Source organism: Ochotona princeps, chromosome 4 (assembly GCF_030435755.1).
Source record: "Ochotona princeps isolate mOchPri1 chromosome 4, mOchPri1.hap1, whole genome shotgun sequence".
Taxonomy (NCBI): domain Eukaryota; kingdom Metazoa; phylum Chordata; class Mammalia; order Lagomorpha; family Ochotonidae; genus Ochotona; species Ochotona princeps.
Genome location: NC_080835.1, coordinates 27,040,651 through 27,048,062, shown reverse-complemented (window position 1 = coordinate 27,048,062; position 7,412 = coordinate 27,040,651).

Here is a 7,412-nt window from a genome sequence, read left to right as displayed (position 1 = left end):
TTCAGTCAAGATTCTTTCATTGCAAGTGTATACCAAGCATAGAGTCCAGCATCTTATTGTCTAGATAAATTCAATGGTTTCTTGGGGAGACTGTCTCTGGTCTGAAGGCAGAGCTGGCAGAATATCACCTGATCAATTAAAAGCCATAACAACATCAACAACAATTTATAACATTATGGAATTATTTGACATGGTATTCAGTAACCAATATGTTAAAAAATGCAAGTTCTTAACCACATCCTGTGATTACTTCATTGACATTTCAATTTTAGTTTATATACAACCGGCTTCTATACACCTTAAAATGGCTATAGGGTACTATTCAGCTGTCTCGTGTCTATTTTCATTTTAGTATTTAGCAGCTTATAGTGTTGAAGCATAATTTTGCTGAACTTGGCGGATTTTAGAATAGTCTACACTGGGTTATACAGACGTGGGGGTTCAATGGAACATGCATCCCCGCATCCAGACAAAAGATGGATTCTCAATGAAACTGTTGGACATGTTTAGACAATGGGATGATGGAAATCAGTATGGAGAACACTCAAACAACTCAAAATATGCATACCATATGATCCAGCAATTGCACTCCTAGAAATATATCCAAAACACCTGTCACACGAGAACCCAACATGCACCCCTATGTTCATAGCAGCACAATCAATAATTGAAAAAACTTGGAAGCAACCGAAATGCCCAGCAGCAGAAGACTGGATAAGAAAGCTATGGTTTATTCACTCCATGGAATACTACTCGGCTATTTAAAAAAACGACATGCAGTTCTTTGTGGCCAAATGGGCCCAACTGGAAACCTTTATGCTAAGGGAAATAAGCCAATCCCAAAAGATTAGATACCACATGTTTGCCTTAATTTAAGATGAAATGATGGGGCCCGGCGCCTTGGCCTAGTGAGCGGCTAAAGTCCTCGCCTTGAACGCACCAGGATCCCATATGGGTACCAGTTCTAATCCCGGCAGCTCCACTTCCCATCCAGCTCCCTGCTTGTGGCCTGGGAAAGCAATTGAGGACGGCCCAATGCATTGGGACCCTGCACCCATGTGGGAGACCCGGAAGAGTTTCCTGTTTCCTGGCTCCGGATCGGCGCGCATCAGCCATTGCGGTCACTTGGGGAGTGAATCATCGGATGGAAGATCTTCCTCTCTGTTCTCCTCCTCTCTGTATATCTGACTTTGTAATAAAAATAAAAATAAATCTTTTTAAAAAAAGATGAAATGATGTCAATCTGAAAAAAAGTACCTGTAAATTGTAATATTATTTCAACCTCTAACACTAGGCTATAGCTCCTACTGGTGAGCACAAGAGCTAGACTGGGAGCAGGCTAGACCAGCCAAGGCTGTTGTGAGCTAGTCTGGGTGCAGGCTGGCAGTCAGTCCACAGCACACTGGCATGAGTGAAAGCCATACCGGGGTGCAGGCCAGGTTGGGTGGGAATACAGCACCCACCAGTTCACATGAGGACTGGGTATGGTCTGAACTGGACTAGGCTGCTGCACCTACCAGCAAGAGTTGGAACTGGGGGACAGATTGGGCTAAGCCAGTCTGTAACACCTGCTGGCAAATACCAAGAGTTGGGGCAGGCCATATCAGACTTGTCCACAGCACCTGCTGGTATGCAAAAGACCTGGGCCTGGGAGCAGGCATGGGAGGGGAACTTTGGGGACACCTTTGCATGGCCTCTGCTTCCCCTACTGATTATGAGAGCTGGGACTGGGAGTTGGACAGGCTGGGCTAGGTTGCTGTACCTGCTGGCATGCACAAGAGCCAGAATAGGTGAGGGCCAGTGGAGCTAGGCAGTAGCACCAGCTGGCAAGTACCGGGACTGGGGGTGAGTCATGTCAGAATTCCCCTAGCCAAGCATCACACATGTTCCTGGATCTGTGGATGCACTAAGAAGGACTTTGCTACCCAATAGACCTTGGAAAGATTTTCTCAACCCTGGAGCAACATAACTGACAATGTATTGAGTACCAAAACCACTCAAGTAACACCTTTGGAATACCCTTTCCCACATCTGTAGGGTGTCACCAAAGGACCAACCCCCAGCCCTATGTGCTGATGTAGTTTGACAGCAAGGAGTGGGCCTCTCCCCTTCCTCCCTTGCGAACACACACACACACACAACTGAAATATTTGCTTCACCCACCTTCCTCTATTCCTGACTTTCCTTGCTCTATCAGAGGCCCTTATGGACATGCATCCCTCTCAACTATGTAAGCAATACTAAAAATTAAATTAAAAAAAAAGAAAAAAGAACTAATGTTCTTCCCCATTGTTAGGCAAGGGAAAGACAGCAGAGAAAATTGTGAATAACAACCAGAAACAGGAAAAACGTGCCCTGGCTTGTTCTGGAAGCCACGTCCTCAGCTTTGGGTTTGGTTGCTATCAACCAAGGCTGTTTTATTGGATGTTGACTCTTGAGTAATACATTAACATAACTCAAATTCTTTTTTTAAGTAAGAGAAACCAAATATTTACAAATATGAAAATTTTTATAATTAATTTTTTTCAGACTCAATGTATTACTTCAGAAGATAAATAAAGCTATATCTGTTTGTTGTGGCTGGGGTGGGGGAATCCACTTAGAAAGCAAGAAACGGCTGACCTAAGCCAAACTCAGATGACGTCAGTAGCACAACAATGGCCATAGTTTATCTCTCTGCATTAGCTTACCAGCTCAAAATTGTCACATAACTTTACTACAGATATTATGATTTTCTAAATATTGGTCATGATATGATTAGTTAATAATTAATTGAGTTTCTATAGGACAAAAGAGTGAAGCAACACAACGTATTTCATGACTCCACAAAAACGAAGGGTCATTGTTGATTTATGACTTACGTGAAGGACAAAAGGAGTAGATTATGGATAACTGGGAGCTTTCTACAAAGTACTTATGCTAAATATGATTTATTATAATTTTCCATAATCCCTATAGCTTCAAACTAAAAAGGAAACCTTTTTTATTGGGAAGCCAGATATACAGAGAGGAGGAGAGACAGAGAGGATGATCTATCCGATGATTCACTCCCCAAGTGACCACAGTGGCTGGTGCTGAATCGATCCAGAGCCGGGGCCAGGAACTTCTTCCAGGTCTCCCACACGGGTGCAGGGTCCCAAAGCTTTGGGCCGTCCTCGACTGCTTTCCCAGGCCACAAGCAGGGAGCTGGATGGGAAGCGGGACTGCCAGGATTAGAACCGGCACCCATATGGGATCCCCGTGTATTCAAGGTGAAGGCTTTAGCTGCTAGGCTACCAGACCCCACAAGCAAACTTTCAAAGTCCTATTTTTTGAAATCATATGAAGGAAAATTTAAGATTAATTTATTCTTCAATCATTTCATTTTCTTAAATATTTATTTTATTTTTATTTGAAAGGCAGATATATACAGAAAAGAGAAGAGAGAGAGAAAGATCTTCTGTCTGCTGGTTCACTCCCCAAGCAGTGCCGAGCTATAGCCAGGAGCCCAGAGTCTCTCCGCGTCTCCCACACAGGTGCAGGGTCCCAAGGCTTTGGGCCGTCTTTGACTGTTTTCCCAGGCTACAAGCAGGGAGCTGCATGAAAGCGGGGCTGTTGGGATTAGAACTGGTGCCCACATGGCAAGGACTTTAGCCACTAGGCTACTGTGACAGGCCCAGTCGTTTCATTTTAATATTTAAGCAAAAGAACATACAAATTTACCTTAATATTTTGCCTTTTATTTAAAGAAAACTGAGTGTATCAAATATACTATGTATAGTGAAATTATAAGCCTTTTGATTGTGTGTTTTAAGATTGTTTTTGAAAGGCAGAGTTACACAGAGAGACAAAGGCAGCAAGAGATCTTCATATGTTGGTTCATTCCCTAAATGGCTGCAAAGGCCAGAGCTGGGCTGGTCCACAACTAGAAGCCAGACACTTCTGGGTCTCGCACATGGGTACAGGAGCCCAAGGACTTGAAAAGCTCCCACTGCTTCCTAGACCATAAGCAGGGAGCCTGGATTGGAAGTGGAGCAACTGGGACTTGAACTAGTGCCCATATGGGATGCTGGCGCTACAGAAGGAGACTTACTCTACTAGGCCAAAGTACCAGGCCTTTCCCCCCCTTCTTTTTTTTAAAGATTTATTTATTTTATTACAAAGTCAGATATACAGAGAGGAGGAGAGACAGAGAGGAAGATCTTCCGTCCGATGATTCACTCCCCAAGTGAGCCGCAACGGCTGGAGCTCAGCCGATCCGAAGCCAGGAGCTCTTCCAGGTCTCCCACGCGGGTGCAGGGCCCCAAGGCTTTTAGCCATCCTCAACTGTTTTCCCAGCCCACAAGCAGAGAGCTGGATGGGAAGCAGGGCTGCTGGGATTAGAAGCGGCGACCATATGGGATTCTGGCATTCAAGGTGAGGACGTTAAAGCACTATGCTATCGCACTCCCCCACCCCCCTTTTTAAGTGGTAACCAATCATCATTTGAAGGAGTCAGCCCTGGAGCAAGTCTTTGGCTTAGCAGTTAACAGTGGTTAGGGTCAGTGCCTGTGTCCCGTATTGGAATATTTCTGTTTGGTGTGTCTCTGGCTGCTGATTGATGCTTCTTGCTAATGCACACCCAGGAAGATGGTAGTGACAATTCCAGGAGCTTGGATCCCGCCATTGACAAACTGGACTGCATTTCTTCACTCAGCCCAGCCCAGCCAGACCTGGTCCAGGTCATGAACCAGTCCAGCAATGAACCAGCACATGGGAATTCTTTCTGTTTCTCAGGTAAAAAAAAAAAAAATTATCAGACATTGTTCAAGAGTAGCTTATTAAGAAAAATAAAAAGTGGGCCTGGTGCTGGTTCAATTGTATATCTTCACCTTGCAAGTTCCAAGATCCCATATGGGTGCAGATTCCCATCCCAGCTGCTCCAGTTTCCATCCAGTTAGGGATGGAACTGACCAGGCAGCTGTAATCAGTAGTGTGTGCAAAGGCTGATGTGGGTGATGGACTGAACTCGACCCTGTACTGGCTGGCAAATGCAAAGAGTTAGGTCTAGAGTCATCCCAGGTGAGGTTCCTTGGGGGACACCCCAGTTGGACCACTGGTCTCAAGGTTCTGGCCACAGAGAAGATCATAGCATTGATGGTTTGACCTTAGACCACATGCATGTATCTGGGCCAGTGAATGGCATGCCCTGGTGTATGCGGGGGACAAGATGGTCAGCTCATGGAGGCCTGCAGAGGATGTCAAGTGCCATATCAGAGGATGCAGAACTAATGGGTTGGACAACTCTCCCCGCTGAGCTTTGGCAGCAAGTGTCTGGATGAGTGGAGCACTGTGGTGGACTGTCAGCCAACAGACCTTGGAAGGAATGTCTCAACCTTGGAGCAATGAGACCAACAGTGTCTCAGAACTATCAAGATCACTCAAGCAATATCTTCAGAACTTTCTTTTCCATATTAGGGTTTCTGAGATGACATCAAGTGGGCAGGCCCATCTCCAGGAAGTGATAGAGTTTAGCACGTGAGAGCAGCTTCCTCCCCCTCCCTCCCTGGAACCCTCCTCATTCCCCTTCCCCACACAGATACAGGAGAAAAGGGAAGAAAAGGAAAATTGTAAGCATTGTCTCACCCACCTTCCACCACACCTCAATCCTCCCCACCCTAATGGGTGTGCATCCTTGTCAACTATGTAAACAACACAAAAAATAAAAGTATTAAGATAAGAAAAAATGAAGGATCTTAAAAAACTGTTTGGGGGCTGGCACTGTGGCACACATGGTTAAGCAGCCCCCCTAGGGTGCTGGCATCCCATATCAGAGTGCTTGTTGAGGTCCCAGCTGCTGTGCTTCCCATCCAGCCACTCGGTAATGCACTTGGGAAACCAGCAGAAGGCAGCCCATGTATGTGGGCCCCTGGCACCCATGTAGGAGACCCAACGGAGTTCCAGGTTCCTAGCTTCAACCTGGCCCAGACTGTGCTGATATGGCCATTTGGGGAATGAACCAGCAGATACCACTCCTTCCCTACCACTCTTTCAAATAAATAAAATAGCACTTTGTATTTTGATGAGGATAATAAAAAATCTATATGCCCAAATGCACAGTTGCTGAAAAAATCAAATCCATTTTGTTAGACGATCAAGATGTGTTTATGCAAACGTGTGTGTTAAACAGCATTGATATGAACATGACCCAGGACCGCACAGAACACACTAGCTAAGCGTCATGGGTGGAAAGAGAAAGAATGTGTCAGAATGGGAGAATCAGGCCAGGGACCAGTAGAAAATGGGTTACACCTCCAGGGGGCATAGAATGCAGACAGGTAGAATTCCAACATTCCAAGGGAGGTAGAAAAATACAGCATGAACTGTTGAAAAATCTGAAAAAAGTTATACGAAGTGCCTAAGTGATCACTGAAGTCAACTGCCTTCCTCCAAAGACCACTTGTGGGCATTTGTGGAGACTGGCTTTCAGAAAAAGCTCCTCTCCCGTCCGTGAGGGGCGAGAGCAGACCTGTGGGTGCCTTCCCTTAGGCAGCACAGGCAGAAGACAGTGTGACCTGGACCCGGTGTCTCAAATGGCTCCTCAGTTGCAGTTTTATCTCAGAGTAGTAACAAACAGAACTTTGAAATTTCGTGAACAAATGTGAGCTTGGGTTTTACTACCACCAGGGGGAGAAAGCACATAAAAAAGGGCCAACCAGGTTGGCAACTTTTCCCAACTCCAGAGCAGCCAAGGTCTCCCTCCCCACATTCCACCCACTCACTCCAGTTTCCTGGGGCCACAGCTCCTAGCTTGTGCTTCCAGAATCAACTGTGCATAGGAACTTCGTCCCATAAGCTTGAAAATGAACTCCCACTTAAATCATCGTTCTAATTTATACTCATGTCACACAAGTATTCTCAGATATTTATTACATGTACCACAGTTTGAAAATGGCTGCAAAATTCCCAACTTGCAAAAAATGGGCTACTATCTGTCCATTGATTTATTGGTCTCACAGTGCTGCGGTTTTCAGGGGGGACCACGGCGATTCCTGTCTCAACTTTCCAGGAAAGTAGGATGCTCCCTGTTAGCAGCCCTCCCACCCGCTCCTTCCTGCCACCTCACCACCACTACTCCCTTCCACACCAACTGGCCCTCCCCACCAGACCCAGAGCTGCTTCTGGGGCAGCCCAGGCAACCCTGGCAGCCCTGGTCTGGGCCTGCTACCCTTCTGTGACTTCTAGACTTTGTTCTCCTAGCCAGATAAGGATTTATTTGTTCTTTTTAAAATTTTTTTAAAGCTTCATCTATTTATTTGAAAGGTAGTTACAGAGAGTTCGCTCCCCAAATGGACTCACCGGCAAGAGCTGGGCAGCTCCAGGAGACAGGAGTGTCTTCCGGGTCTCCCACGTGGGTGCAGGGTCCCAAGCACTGGCCCCATCTTCTAATGGCT